This window comes from Manis pentadactyla, chromosome 12 (genome assembly GCF_030020395.1).
Source record: "Manis pentadactyla isolate mManPen7 chromosome 12, mManPen7.hap1, whole genome shotgun sequence".
NCBI lineage: Eukaryota > Metazoa > Chordata > Mammalia > Pholidota > Manidae > Manis > Manis pentadactyla.
The window spans coordinates 40,262,307-40,278,311 of NC_080030.1; the positions used below are offsets into that span (position 1 = coordinate 40,262,307).

Below are 16,005 nucleotides of genomic sequence, written 5' to 3' on the forward strand. Positions count from 1 at the left end.
GGCAAGTTCGCTATGGATTCAATGTGACCAAAGAAAATGACCGCAAAATGTTCTTGGGGTGAAAGGGTTATACCCAACTTTATTTCCAGGTGGCAGGTTAGTCACTAGAATCCCATTTACTCAGTGCGAGTCTGTATGCAGCAAGCCAGTCTCTGCCTCTGGGCCCCTCTGTCCATACAGCCATCCTCTGGGCCTCTCTGCACAGTTGTCTTCATAGCTGTCCTCTGCGCCTCTGTCCTCGGCGCTGCCACCACTCCAGCCTCTGCTCTGCTCTCCTGTAGCCTTGCAGCCCTGCCACTGTGTCGTGCCCAGAGCACTGGGAGGAGCTCTTTTTATAGAGTCAACAGCCATGTATTGCCCACAGGTGTGCAGTGAGCTAGTCAACCACGGCCAGGTGAGAATCCTGGCCACAGGAACTCTCATTTTATCCACAAGAGTATTCAATGATGTTAATTGAATTATACTCTTTAGACAACATAAAATATAAATGCCAGAGTGTGAGATTTGGTTTGTGTGTTAATTAGTTAATTTTAGCTAATGCTCTCCTTTATACTCCTTACTTAACACTTAGTTCTGGGTTCTTAAATCATGAGGATGGATCCTCCAGATCCAGTCCCAGGGTCACCCTCTGGTACTCTCCTAGATTTTCCTCAGGACAGAATTACTTGATCTCTCCTGGTTTTCTATGGCAGTGACTCATCCTGTTAGTTTGATGTTTGGACATCTAGCTTGAACTCTGAATCTTTCTAAAGCAGGGTCTGTCTATCTCACATGGTAGGTAGTAGAGCAAATGTTATTAAAGTAACTAGATGGCAAAATTAATGACTGCAGTCTGAAAAATATGAGAGAAAGATATTAAAATTTTCTGTGAAGGAATGATTTTATATTACTTTTTTTGCAGGCTACTACATACCGAATTTCATTACATTGGCTCTCATTCTGAGAAAACATTGTACCAGGTGTCAGAACTCACCCATATTTATAGGAAGAATAAACCTTGGCCATCAACAACAGCTTCTTTGGTTACAGGATTACAGTAACTGCTGAGAATGTAAGCACTCCACTCTTAGAAGTCTACAGAGGGCTCATTTAAGACTCACATGGGCAGTTTCAAATTAGGCATAGAAAAATTAATAGTGGGGAATAGGGGCAAAGGAATGTTTCTATAAATTTAGGCAAGATGTATGTATTTTATATGAAGTTTGTTGGAAGGAGAGTAACTTGGACCTGAGAAAACTGAAGTGTGTAAATACTAAGGCTGTTGACTAGCAATGAAATATTTCTAAGAACCTTCACCTTGAGGGTGTGAGTGATGGAGCTACTGAGAACGTTGTTGCTGTGTTTTAAAAACAACAAACAGCGCTGCTGATATCATCTGAGACATGAACGTTGAGTCTTAAAATAATGTTGCCCTTTGCTCATTGCTGCCCTGGGCTCACCCATGTGATTCTATTTTATTGATGCATGAGAACAAGCAGAAATTCTCCTTCAGGAAACTATATTCCAAAAAGACAAAAAGCAGGAGACATTCAACTATGATGCAATTCAACAACAAACAGATTAAAAGGAAGAATTATCATCTGATTCAATACAGAAACTCCTCTGAATTGCAGTTAATGATGATGAAGATTGCTGGGCTTTTGGGTGGTTGCTTTTCCCCAGTGAATACATCTGGGGACCCTTTTCAAAAGCACTCTTGTAGAATTATCTGAAAATGTGGACTAGGCTTAGTATATGGGAAATGGGCGATGGGAAATACCTGGTGCTCCCCTATGATAATACTTTGCTTCTGTCTTTCCTTCTTGCAGGGGCAACACTCGTCCTGAGTGCCCCAGAAGCCCTGCTCCCCTGCTCTGGGTGCCTGCCTTCCTTCTGCCCTTTTCACTTTTATTCTCTGACTTTGGCCTCATATGCTGCTATTTGGCCTTTAGGTTTTCCTGGTGCAGCTCAAACCACCCTCACCCCTGTTGCCCAGATTCGCTCTCTATGCTCATCTTCCACCCTGTGATTCCTGTGATGGGAGAAAATACAGTGCATTTATTTGACAGTTGGAAGAAAAAACAACAAATAATCCGGCCCATGCAGCTCCACATACGAAGATTTTCAATGTGTTCTTTTGAACAGCGTGGGGAGATAAAAACCTTGGCAAGGAGACTAAGAATAGAGCTGGGCGGTCATCTGATGGCTCTTCTTAGTTCAGGAAAGAACGGCTGTGCCTTTGTTGAGTCTTTCTGCTGCTTGTTTTCCATTGCCTTGACTTCTGCTCTTTTATTTTCTCCTTCTATTTCCTTGGGGTTTATCCTGTCCTTCTGTTTGTTTTCAAACTTCTTATATCAGGCGCATACTGCAACCCCAATATGTCCGTGACGTGACACACCGAGAGTTTATGTACTCATGCCAAGTGCACTGTGGGTATTTCACACTGGGCAACATTCCAGGGTGGTCCTCCCCCAACTGGGGACTCAGAGACCCAGGCCGCTCCTGTCTCATGGTTTCTGCGGCTGGGGCTCCAAGCACACCCCGGCCTTCTCCATCTGCTTGGCTGCGTGTGGGACTTGGGACAGTGAAACTGCACAGTTAACTTGGCTCGTAAATGACAGTCATGGCACATTAACTGAAAGGGAGATGGGGAAAGGGGAGTTGGTCAGGACTGATGGACTCTGCCCTGTTTCCTAAGTTGGATAGGTAGCTCATTATAATATAATTTTTCTTTTCTAATATTGACATTTAAGACTGTAAATTTCCCTCGAAACATTACTTGTGCTGTATTTTACCAGGTTTCTTATGTAGTTTTAAATTATCATTCAATTCCAACTGATTTTTAATTTCCATTATTATTTACTCTTTGGTCCATGTATCATTTTGAATTTTTATGTTTTTATGACACGATGTCTTATACAAGACAAGAAAAGGGCCAACTATAAAAGAGAAGATTTAAATTCAACTATATTAAAATTAAGAACATCAAAAGACTCTAAGGAAAGTTGTACTAATTGAGAGAAGATAACAAATCGTAAGGTTTAGTATACATTAGTTATAATTCTTAACAATTGGTTAGAGAAAGATCAGTCTGAAAATGAGCAAACGAGAATTTTACAAAAGGGAATGCAAATGGTTTATGTGTACATGAAAATATACTTATTAATGTCATCAGGGAAATCAAAATTGGAACCACAGTGAGATAGTCCTCTATACCTAAATGGTTGGTAAAAAAGAAGTAACTAGAAAACACTTGGAGGATGTCCTATGAGGATGAGTGGGACCTTGTAAGCATTGCTGGTGTGAAGTTAAATATTCATATACTGTGTGACCAGCAATTTCATTCCTGGGTATATATTCTGGAGAATAAAATGGTAACTACCTGAGAGGTAAATGCTAAGATATCAAGGACTGATCCCTTACAAGCTATCCCAGAAAGGGAGCTGGGATCTTGCAGAGCTCCATGGAAATCGGCTGTGACCATTACTTAGGGCAATAAAATTTCAGCAAATGTAAGGCTTAGGTCCTGATTTCCTGGTGCTACTAGGGGAGGGATGGTCTAGTTCCCTGCCATGGATGCAAATGAGGGAAATCCTGCTGCTAGTTGGCAGTGCCACTCAGCTGCAAACAGAACCCCTTATGATGCCAGGGAGGGCCTGGTGTTCCCTTAATGGTGCAGCTTCAAAACCCTGCAAGGTTGAGGGACTTTTCCTAGAATCTGGGTTGGGCTCTGTCAGATGTCTGTCTACTGCCCTAGATGACATTGACAGCAGGGGACCTGAACTCCTGCTTATTCTGAGTGTCCCCAGGAACCCTGTTTGTGCTGGTTGGCCATCTGCCTTTGTTTGCATAACACAACTTAATGTCCATCAACAAAATCATGTTTACATTGTGTTTATTCTTACAATGCAATAATTTACAGCAAGTGCAAATGAATGAATTATAGCTGTTCACAGCAAAGAGATGAATTTCATTAACATAATATTGAGTGGAAAAAGCTCCAAAATTCATGTAGTGTAACACTCTTTGTAACATTCTAAAACAGGCAAAATTGAAGAAAATATTCTTTAGACACAACATAGAAGTGAAGAGTGAAAAGAAAGGGAAGGATAAACACCAAGTTCAGGACGCTGGTGACCTCCGGTGGGGTAGCCAGGAAGGAACTGACAGGTGGGTGTAATGCAATGGATTGTTGTATTAGCCCGGTTTTTGCCGAAGTCAGGGATAAATGTCTTGATGCTTCATTTGGTAGGTAAAGACTAAGACAGGAGAGTGGACGAAAAGGAGAAGTGAAATGACACAAAGTGATACAGGCTGAATTGTGTCCCCCAGATTCATATGTCAAAGTCCCAACCCCAATACCTCAGAACAGCGCCATATTTGGAGATAAGGTCTTTAAAGAAGTAATGAGGTCTTTAGGATGGGCCCTGATCCAATATGACTGGTGTCCTTATAAGAGGAAATTTGGACACAGATACATGTGTGCCCAGAAGGGGTACCCAGTAAAGGCATGGGGAGAAGCAGCCATCTATCTACATGCCAGGTTGAGAGGCATCAGACAATACCCACCCTGCAGATGCCTTGAGCTCAGACTTCTGGACTCCAGAACTGTGAGAAATAAATTTCACTGTGTAAGCCCTCCAGTGTGTGGTACTTTGTTACGCAGCCTGAGCAGGCTAACACACAAAGTGTGCACAGCTGTATCAGCTACTGCTCCACGATGGGCCATGAAGGGACAGTGGGTCCCGGGCAGTTGTGTCCTGCTCAGTGGGGCTTCTCTGGGAAGCTGGAAGGAGGGAGGATGAAGAGAGAACTTGTCTTTCAGGGGCCTCATCTCCTGTCTCCCACTGATCAGTTTTGCCCATGGGAAGTCAAAGTCCCTGTACTTTGATGGTGTGTCACTATTCTCTGGAGGCTGCTCAGGATGCCTGAGTCCGTGCTGTGCCATGTGGCCTTCCATCTGAGTCCATAAAGGGCAGGAAGGGCTGGGAATCTGGATGTGCAGGTATTGGCCTGGCTGTGTGGTTGCCAGTCAAGGTGATACCCTGCCCTGATCAGCCCGAGATGGGAACAAAGTGGGTCAGGTGTGTGGGTCAGGCCTGGGCAGGTGCCGAGGCATCTGAGACCCCGGTGGTGCTGCGGGGCTGGGTGGAAGTGCACGAGATTCGTGTAGGGTCAGTAGTATTCTAGTTCTAGGTTAGGGTAGTGGGTATGGGGTATTCATTTTATCATTTTTAAAATGAAATTTAAAAAAGTAAAAGAAGGACAAGCATAGCTAACCAGTAATGATGATGATGAAGTATAAAGAACCAAAGATTTAATTATGATCAATTCTGTGTTCCTGAATTTTTCTGTACAAAAGAGATTAGCAGTTGAAATGCAGAACTTTTCAGTTCTGTGAATCCCTTAGTCTTCCTTACATCCAAGGCCTTAGCTGTTCCGAAAAACTAAGTTAAACCTATCTGGGGGAGAGAAAAAATCAAATCTCCCAGTAAAATTCAACTATTATATCTCCGATGACCAGTTTTAATCATAAGCTATTATTTCAGATGTTAAAATAAAATTAATGTACAATACATTGGTAGAGAATTTTCTCTTTAAATAAGGCCCGATTAAACAATTAAATACGTGTTTCTAATTTCCAAGGTTTGCCAGCTTCTTGCATTTCCTTAAAAGAACTGTTGCTTATGCATGTTCATATCCCTTGTGAATTATGCACATGGCTACAGCATGCAGCTATCATGGATTCTTAACTTGACAAACATTCCTGCTTTTCTTAACATTCCTTTCTCATTGCCTCAATTAAATAATGTACACAGCAAAACATCTTTCTCTAATTATCTTTGCAGCAATGCCTCAATTATTTTATTAATTGTGTAAAGTCATGTACCCTGTGGTCGGCTTGTTCTTTTCCTTTGTAATTCACTTTTCATGTGGAAAAGAGTGAAATGTTTGATGCATTGGTAGGAAGGCTAAAAAAGTCAGTCACGCACAGTACAGTCCTGGTCATTGCAGGAAACATCACTTTCAAAAGGGGACAAGGATGACAGACTCATAAACAGGTTATTTACAAAAGTGTCAGCAGATGCAGACTTCACAAGGGATGGTGAAGCATCTCAGGATCAGCAAGGAGGACTGAGGTTAGGGGAGGGAGAGGTCCTGGCACCCTAGGAGAATCCACTTGGAGAGGGGAGGGGATGCCCATGAAGAGCCATGGTCTTTGGTAGAAGATCACTGCCATGTGGAGGAGGGAAGAAGGGAGAAAGGGAGGGAGGGAGGGAGGGAGGGAGGGAGAGGGAATACGTGTAGTGACCTTTCTCTCCTTTCATCAGTCCTGCTCCATTGATGGACCCAACCAGAAGCCAGAGGGCGGAAGAGCCCTGTTGGCAGAGGGTCCATGGAGGGCAACTTCATGTAGCCCAAAGCAGGAATCTTTGTGGGGAGTGAGGAGTAGATCTGAAGCACCCTCCCAGGGCAACTACTACAGCAGGAAACACATTTATAATAATTCTTTTTTTAAAAATTGAAGTATCATTGATATACAATCTTATATTGTATTCAAGAATACAACATGGTGGTTCACAGTTACCCACTTTATTAAATCCTCACCCCAACTCGTGTAGTTACTGTCTGTTCAGATGTTACAGAGTCATCAACTGTATGATGCTGTACACCATCTCTGTGACCAAGTTGTATTATGATTGAGAATTTTTGTGCCCCTTTATTCCTCATGCTCCCCACTCTGCAGCCCTTCTCTCCCTCATGGTAACCACCAGTCACTTCTCTGTGTCTCTGAGTCTACTGCTGTTTTGTTCATTTTGTTTTGTTTTGTTTTTATATTCCACAAGTAAGTGAAATCATATGGTATTTGTCGTTCTCTGCCTGGCTTGTTTCATTTAATATAATACCTTCCAGGTTCATCCATGTTGTCACAAATAGCAGGATTTCTTTCCTTTTTCATGGCTGAGTGATATTCCATTGTGTATGTGTACCACATCTTTTTTATCCATTCATCTATTGATTGGCACTTAGGTTGCTTCCATATCTTGGCTATTATAAATAATGCAGCAATAAACATAGGGATGGCATATATCTTTTTGAATTAGGGATTTTATTTTCTTTAAGTAAATTCCTAGAAGTAGAATTACTGGGTTACCGGTAGAATTACATTTTGACTGGCATGAGGTGATATCTCACTGTGATTCTGATTTGCATTTCCCTGATGATTTGTGACATGAAGCATGTTTTCATGTGCCTGTGACCATCTGTATTGCTTCTTTGAAGAAATGTCTGTTCAGGTCCTCTACTCATGTTTTAATTGGGTTGTTTGTTTTTTGTTGTTGATTCATATGAGTTCTTTATGTACATTGGATGTTAATCCCTTGTCAGATAAATCATTTACGAATATATTCTCCCATACTGTAGGTTGCCCTTTTGTTCTGCTGATGGTGTCCTTTGCTGTATAGAAGCTTTTTAGTTTGATATAGTCCCACTTGTTTATTTTTTATTTTGTTTCCCTTGCCCAAGGAGATGTGTCCAGTAAAATATTGCTCATCCTAATGTTCAAAAGATTTTTGCGTGTGTTTTCTTCTAAGAGTTTTATTGTTTCTTGTCTTACATTTAGGTCTTTAATCCATTTTGAGTATACTTTGGTGTATGCTAAGAAAAGAAACACAAATGTAACAAAGTACCTTGCTCTCCCTGTTTTGATAATTGCCATATTTGTTTGGAGCCTTTTTCTCTTTTTCCTTTGACACTATAGGTTTTGATAACTGAATCCCAATCAAAAGTGAAAAGCTCCACAGGGGAAACTTTGGACTTTGGGGAATGTCTGTTGTTATTTTGATCTTAGGGACTGACAGATAGAAGGGTGATATAAGAAACCTGACTCCTTGTCAGGGAGGAGGGACAAAGGAATGCTAATAATGCAAAGAAATGCTATTAATTTTGTATGAGTCTTTGTCTTTGTGTAAGCTGTAAGTGCTTTAAAATTGCTTTTAAATGGACTGTTTTAGGGTTGTTAATCCATAATGTAGAAAAATGTCTCTAGCAAATCCCATGTGATCTCACTTATATGTGGAATATGAAAACACACCCACACAAAAAGTCAAGTTCATTGATGCTGAGAACTGAATGGTGTTTGCCAGAGGTGGGCGGGTTGGGCAAAATTGGTGAAGGGGGTCAAAAGGTACAATTTCTAGTTATAAAATAAGTAAGTCCTGGAGGTGTTATGCAAGCCCAGTGACTGTAATTACTAATACCATATTGTGTATTTGAAAGTTGCTAAGAGAACAGCTCTTGAAAGTCTCATCATGAGAAAAAAATTGTTGTTAACTATGTGTGGTGATGGATGTTAACTAGATGTAATGTGGTGATCACTTCACAATACATACAAATATTAAATCATTATGTTGTATGCTTCAAACTAACATAATGTTATGCATCAGTTATATATCAATGAAAAAGAGGTTTCTTTAGGAACTTTAGATATTTCAAGATGGAGTGGAGTAAGTGCTGTATAAACCTGGCTGCTTTTGCACTGTGCCTTGTCCTTGTCTGAGAATTCTGAGTGATTGGAGGGACCAGTAAGAGAAGGAGGAGGGAAGTTGATCCATCGAAATAGGTAAAGAAAATTGAGGGAATCTTTAGTTTGATGGCATATAAGTATTTTTTTCTTCCTCAAGAAAAGAAGAAAGTTTCTAGGATATGTATCTGCTTGAAGAGACCATTTGAAAAGCTATTTCTTCTACCACTCCTACTCTCCTTTCTCCAGGAAGTTCTCTGTCACCAGGATAGTTGTTCCTACTCTAAAGGTGGCAGTGGGGCCCTGGACACACCCCTTATGCCTGTTCCCCAAGGGCTGAGATCTGCTGCGGTCGCTGTTATGTCATAAAACTGCAATACTGGCAGAATGAAGGACCTAAAATCTGAAAGCAATGCCTGAGCAGGCTTACAGTGTTGGTTGGATGTGGGGAAGATTTGGACAGAATGAGGCTCCAAACACATAAGATTTGGAGGGAGAAACATTCCTAGGGCCAGATGCTTGTCTTCCAAAGGTATGCTGTTTCCAGGAAAGTAGGGACTCAGTCGAGGTAGCACGGCAACAGTAAGGAAGAGACCTCCTAGCTAAATTCCTGTATCACTGGATTTTACGTCTTATTGCAAGTTTATCAAGGGAAGGGGATATCCTGAGGACACTTCCCTAGGCCTAAGAGGTTTCCTACACTGACTAGAGGTCTGTTAGCTCTCTGAGAAGATCTTAGCTTTTTTGAACATCTCCTGGAAGTCCAGAATATCTGGCACATTCTGGTGGCAGTTTCTTTCATAAACATCTCTTGAATTTGATTATTCAGGAGGAGGAGAGGGCTTAGAAAATATCACTTGGCAATGATGCACCTTGTGGAAAAATCCACTAGTTCTTCAGGGGTTTGGCAACTAAACAAAGATTTATACAAATATTTTTAAACCATTGCTTATTGAACTTTGCCAGATTTCTGGCTCACTAACCTAGCAGTGACAAGGCTAACATTGTTTTATAATTAGACTTATGGCTTTCTACCTCCTTAGAAGATTATAAGGAAATTCCAGAAACTCTGTGGGTGCTATCATATCAAGCATTCCAAAAAGCAAAGCAAAATAAAACAAATCGTAGTCTGTAGTCTGCCATTATTTTATGAGGACAGTTACTGTCAGAAGTTGAGGGCCAAGAAAATTTTTCATTGAATGGAGCTTATTACTTCATGGGAAATAACTAAACCAAAAGACTCTCAGGAGGAATACTTAGGAACCTTTGAATCTGAATAACAACTTTCTGCCACAATGCCATTGTTTCTGTGCATTCTGCTGCTCCTTACCTGCAATTTCAATTTTAGACTTTCAAAATATATGAAGGTTGGCAGGCCTCATAGCTATGAGATTTCTTGCAAAAATGTGAAATCTTTGGCACAGGAGACGTAAAAGCTTACTCTCTACTCTTTACTCAGACATTGAAGTAGTTCACAAACTATCAAGCTTCAGGTTTGGGGGATCTTTGGTTTTATACCCCTTTCAAAGGAGAAAATGTTTGCCAGGCATAGTAGGCAGCCTACAGGAAGACCTCCAGTGATGTTCACCTCCCTGTGTAATCACTGGGAACCCAATGGTGATCTTGTGGAAATGACAACTTATGTCTCTGAGGTAGGTTGTAGAAGATGTTGAGGCTTCCACGTTGCTCTCTCCTGGACCACTCAAGCTAGGGGAAGCCAGCTGCCATGTCATGAGGACACTCAAGCAGTCCTATGGAGAGGACCATGCTGAGAAATGGAGGTTTGCTACATCACTCAGCAGTGACTTGCTAGCCATGTAAGGGGGCACCTTGGAAGCAGATCCCTCACCCCAGTCAGGTCTTCAAATGACCAAAGCCCCAGGCAGTACCTTCATATGGGGTCCATAGCCATGAGCTGACCATCCCCTAATTTCTGACTAATAGAACCTGATTGAGAAAATAAATTTTTATGGCTTTTTTGAACTGTTGAATTTTAGGGGATATCTAATACAGCAATAACTAATAACCCAAGTGGTGATTGTTAACCAGTAACCAGAATTAGTCATTAAAAATGATCAGAATAGAATGAGGCAAAAACTCAGATAATAATGTGTTTCTTCACTACATAATTTTTGCCAGGATTTAGGAAATCAAGGTAATACAAAGAGCTTGGGTCTGGGGAGACTGATTGTTAACACTGTGTGAGTTACAGCAGAGCATGAATGAATGAAGGGTGAGATAAGAAATGGGAGAGGGAGAGAAAGATGTTTGTTTTTCAAATTCTTCCAACCTTATTAATGACTAGGGCTCAGGAGGTAGATCTAGGTTATCAAGGACTAATCCTTAAAGAATAAAATACCAAGCAATATACATTATTCTGAAAAATGCAAAACTTGGACCTTAGGCTATTAAGGCTAAATTCTTATTAGTCTGTCACTCATCACCTGCCTCTCATGGTAGAAATTGAGTATACATTCCAGAATAGTTTAGAAAAAAAATTCAACTTCTTCAAGACAGAACTTCAGGTTAAGCACTACCAATTATTTGAAATTGTCATAGATAATAAAACTCGTAAGGGGTAGTAGTGCTTGAAGTAGGATTTGTTGTAATCTTTCCTTAGAATATAGCAAGGACAGGAGATGTTATTGCAAGACTAGAGGGAGGCAAGAATTATGAAACCACAGATTTCCACTCACAGCGGTTTGGGCTAGTAGGTCCTAAAAAGGACCCTTCTGTTACATTACAACTAAATCACAGTGAAGAGACTTCATAAGGCAGTGCTGGATTTGTAAGAATGTACGAGGCTTCCAACAGTGAGCCGAGAAGAAGTCGGAGATGGACAGGAAATCTTCCCAAGGGCAATTCCTCCGTCAGTCCGGGATGTGTGGCCTCAACCTTGTCCTCCCAACACAAAGTCTCACCTATTAGGACTCAAAGGAGCCAAGAGAGTCCCAAGCAGTCTGCTAACTCAGCAGATGCAAACACACATCCTCTTGGCAAGAGGCTCAGGGGAAGGGAAGGAGATGGGATCCAGCAGGAACACACAGGGAGCTCCAAGGGCATTGCACTGTTCTAGTTCTTCGGTGAGGCGTGGAGTGTGTTTGTACTTACATACATATATGTAGCACTTTTATTTCAGCCATAAAAATAAATAAATAAAGCAACATAATCTGCCTTCCTTACCTGTCCCCACAAAAAAAGAACCCAGAAAACATATTTAGGAGCTCCGGCAGGTGAGATCAGGTGTAGGATTTGAGTTACCTGGCTCAAACTGCTGAGCTCTAAAGCAACCTGCTGTTCTGACTACTTTCCTTCAGGGAAAATAGACCCCAGGGTCTGGGGAGGGGCAGGAGTGGGTATATGATAGGGCTCCCTAACTGAGGGTAAAGATCTGGAAAACTGCTGGGAAAGAAAAAGTTTGTAGGAATGAGATGTATTTGAATGGAAACTGGAGGTGGGGAACAGAGGGAGCTTGAGTGGGTAACACTGGGGACTGTCCTATGAACTCTTTCCAGTACACTTCGCTTGATAGATAGGTTCTCATTTCTCCACAGTTCTCAGGACAGCTTGCCTGTTTTGTTCTGTTGCCTGACCAATGCTAGTCAGAAGCCTTGTTTATTCGTCTGCACCTTCTTGCCCATTAAAAGAAATGTTCTGATTTTGTGAGTCAGCCTCTACAGCTCTGACTTCTAGTGCTTTGCATTTTTAACTCTGTTCTTTCTCATGAACGCTGCTAGATTATGTAGTTCTGAGACCAGAATTTTTACATCACTTTGAAAATAGATTTCTGTAAATTGCCTTTCAGTCTCTTACCTTGCTAATGAGAATGCAAAATGAAACCACTCCAATAGAGGACAAATTAGCAGTATTTAGCATAATTATACCTGCATTTACCCTTTGATCCAGCAACCACACGTCTGAGAATTTATCCCAAAGTTACAACTGGTAAAAATACAAAATGAAGCACATATGCACCATGCCATTCACTGCAGCCTTATTTATAATAGATAATGATAGTAGAAATAACATTAACGTCCATCAAAATGGGATGACATTCGACATGGCTCAACATGATTTTCAACAATGGTTAAAGAAACACCTGTGCATGAGCAGAATGTAGGGCTGTAAAGCTGTAGGAGGGATGATGTTCTCTCTTTACCGCTAGGGTGTCATCTCCTGATAAATTAAGTCTCCTGAAACATTAAATATATGAAAACAAAGTATGCCTGACCCCTTTCCTCTTCACCTTTCTTTGGTGGGCAGAATTTTGCTCCTCCTTAAGACAGCAGGCAATTGCCTTCTTGGGGAAAACCTATCCTTTCCACACATTCTCAGGATGGATTAGGTGCCCCGACCCTCTGCTATCAAAACACACTGTGCTCGTCCTTGTCACCACACTTCCTGAATTATGCCATGCTTGTCTGTCTGTGTATCTCTCAGCTAGTCCGTGCAGCTAGTTCTTTGAGAATAGGGCCACAATTTGTGCATAACATACCCGATGGATCAATAAATCCTTGTTGAGAGAAGGAATGAATAAATGAAGAACATCAACTAGGTTTGAATTTTATCTGAGGTATTGACTGAGGAGAAAATTCTTTTTTAAAGAAGGGCAATGACTTCAATTTACTTTTGAGAGATAACTAGGCATTGATCAGAACAAAGATACAGAGGTCCAAGTGCAGAGGGGAGAGTGCCTGGTCTGTGGTCCATTCGGTGGTGGAGGGAAGGTTTCTCAGAAGAGATGTTGTTGGAGGTGAGACTTGAAGATTCATTCACTCATTCATTCAGAACATCTTCCAGGGCACACACTGTTTGATAGGCACTGTGGCAGGGACTAAGGATGTTAAGGTAGACAGTCCTTTGAGTCAGGCAACCAGAGCAGAGCTTGGGGGTGGGGACTACATTCCAAGAAGGGCAGTAACTCTGGGAATATCTGGGCTGTGAGAGAGTAAGGCTCTCCAGTGAATAGCATGGACAGATGATATGCGCAAAATGTGACATGTGAGTCTAACAGTGCATGGGGAGAGAAATTCCTGCATGTGCCTTATTTTGGAGGCTAGAACTGGCATGAAAATGGCAGCTACAGTGTGAGTATATTTCTCTTGCTATTGAGGACACCCAAAGTTTTGGAAATCTGTCTTTGAATTGCAGATAATCACCATGAAATAGTTTTGACATAGTTACTGGAAGTTTTCTTTATATGTGAAGTAATACTGACAATTCCTAAAAAAGAGGCATTCATTTTCAGTTTAATAGTATGGATGTTAATCTGGCCAAAGGGGTGATGATACTAAGACCGTTCATTTTTTTTCTTCTAGGGGACACATGGCAGGTAGGCAGGAGATGACGTTGCCTTGGGAATTTTCATCAAAAGCGTACCTTTCAGTGCTTTGAGCAAAGAGGTCAAAACCCTGGAATTCATGTCCCCATTTCAAATAGAGTAGATAGTCCTGGGTTTCCACAGTAATGCAGGACCTTAAATATGACAATACGAGCTGACACTTGGCAAAGTAATGTTAGTAGTGACTGGGTAAAGTTACAGTTCTTCTGAGAACCTTAAAACTTTTTTGTCAAAACATCAAATGCTGTCTTTCTGTCACTTATAAATGTATAGGGAAATGAAAAAAATAGTAAAACGGATCTGTACCATGTAATTAAAAATGTTAGAAGCAATGTGGGTCAAATTGTTATGTCTCTTTTAAAAGAACTTATCAAGGAGAGTTTATGCAAGGCTTGCCTTCTTCCTGTCTTTTCTATGTCCTGGAGGATTGTCATACTCCTTTCTAAGCTGGAGTCAGCATCCAATACTGTATCCTTTGTGCTCTAATGAGGAATGTCTCTCAGAGTTCTTCAATGTGATTTTAGTTTGTTTGCCCACATCACTTCCTGTGGGACACCAGGTTTTGGGTCACAACTACATTCCTCACTATGTGATTAACTTTACCTTCACTGATCCTCTGGCGGCACATCTGGAGTTTCAGGACAGAGGCAGTATCCACATTCCCAAGGTCAGCTTCCTCTCCTATAACTCCATTTACATTTGATTGGAAATTTACTTCTAGCCTTACTACTTTTTGTTTCTTTGCTGCACTTTAATTTTATGCTTTGATTATCCATTTTTGCACTTACTTTGCTGGCTGTGGACTGAACAGCAGATGTACAGTGACCGATTGCTGGTAGGCTATGGAAGAAGTGACTGGTCACTGATCATGATGTACGTCTGCTCTTTACATAGTGATTAGGGCACTGAAAAGCTAGCAGCAAAGTTTGTGCTTTAGGAAATTTCTCACAATTAATATACTTTGATAACTGCAATTTGCACCATATTGTTGCATAACTCATGTCATTTAACTAAACTGTAGTAACTGAAATTCAAGCTTAATGGATATGGCAAAGTGTGGAGTACCTCTCTGTAGGAAACAATATCTCAATGAGTTTAGTTTCTTAATTTTTGATTATAACAGTTACACAATAAAAGAACCTACATATTATCATCCTAACGGATTTTTAAGCTTATTTGCAAAAAGCTATCATTACTGGCACAGCTTCTCCCCGCAAAACTTTCTCTTTCTCCAGGTCAAAAGGTATCCCAATAGCATTTTTAGTTCCTGCGTTCTTAATTTCAAAAACTGAAGTGAAATGTAACAGCTGTGATCTTGAATTCCACATTCAAATTTATGTTAATTTATCCCTAAGCATGCTTTGCTGTAGGTCATGGCCTTTCAGTTATAATCTTAGTTTGGACTCCTTCTTTCAAACAGAGCCAGAGCCTTCAGCCTTTGTTTTCCTTCTTGCAGTGCCTGTGAGGGTCTCTCTGTAAACTCCTGTCAGGAGCAGGATGCGCAGATTCCAGAGGCAGATGCTTGGACCACCCTGCTGTTGGCCACACAGATCTGGAGAGCTCATACACTTTGGTGGGAGCAGAGGTTGGCCGATGTTTGGGGTGTGCTCTGCGAGTTTATCCCTGTATCCGGTTCCTTCTCCCTCCCTCCTTGCCACCTGGAAGGAAGTCAGAGCAGAGTAGCCTGGGGGTCATGCAAGGCAGAGAGCAGTGAGCCTTCAGGATGACGCTCTGGTATTTTTTTCTCCTTGAAATGCATAACTTTTGGAGAACTAATCAACTCTGTAGGAAATGGTTAGATTGTCCCCCTAGAAAGAACATTGATCATAAAATGAAGAACTTTTCTGAGGAAGAGTTCTCAGAAATTGCTGACATTAACCTGAGAATTGTAGGGCTTTAAGTCCTGGGTGTCTTTTTTGCTCAACTTGCTGAGGCATGTGGTCCTTGCTGCCTCTCGGTTCTTTGGCGTATGTGTTTCTTCTGCTCCTCTGCTCTTTAGCTGATACAGCAGGGGTACTAAATCTGACAGTTTTGGTTCTGATTTTCATTTTGTTCCTAATTATTATCAACATGTAAACAGTTTCTTTACTTTACTAGGGTCTGCAAAAAATTTAAATCAGAAATGTCATGTCGAAAAAAAAAAAACAAAGACTCAGCCACA

The 16,005-nt window shown here is 41.1% G+C and overlaps 1 long non-coding RNA gene across 1 annotated transcript; it reads left to right on the forward strand.

Annotated features, from left to right (window-relative positions):
- The first annotated feature begins 252 nt into the window (after window positions 1–252).
- On the forward strand, window positions 253–7,683 carry LOC130679710 (uncharacterized). The gene is made up of 2 exons (XR_008992723.1): window positions 253–1,051; window positions 1,809–7,683. It is a non-coding gene; the product is annotated as an uncharacterized LOC130679710 (long non-coding RNA).
- Window positions 7,684–16,005: the final 8,322 nt, after the last annotated feature.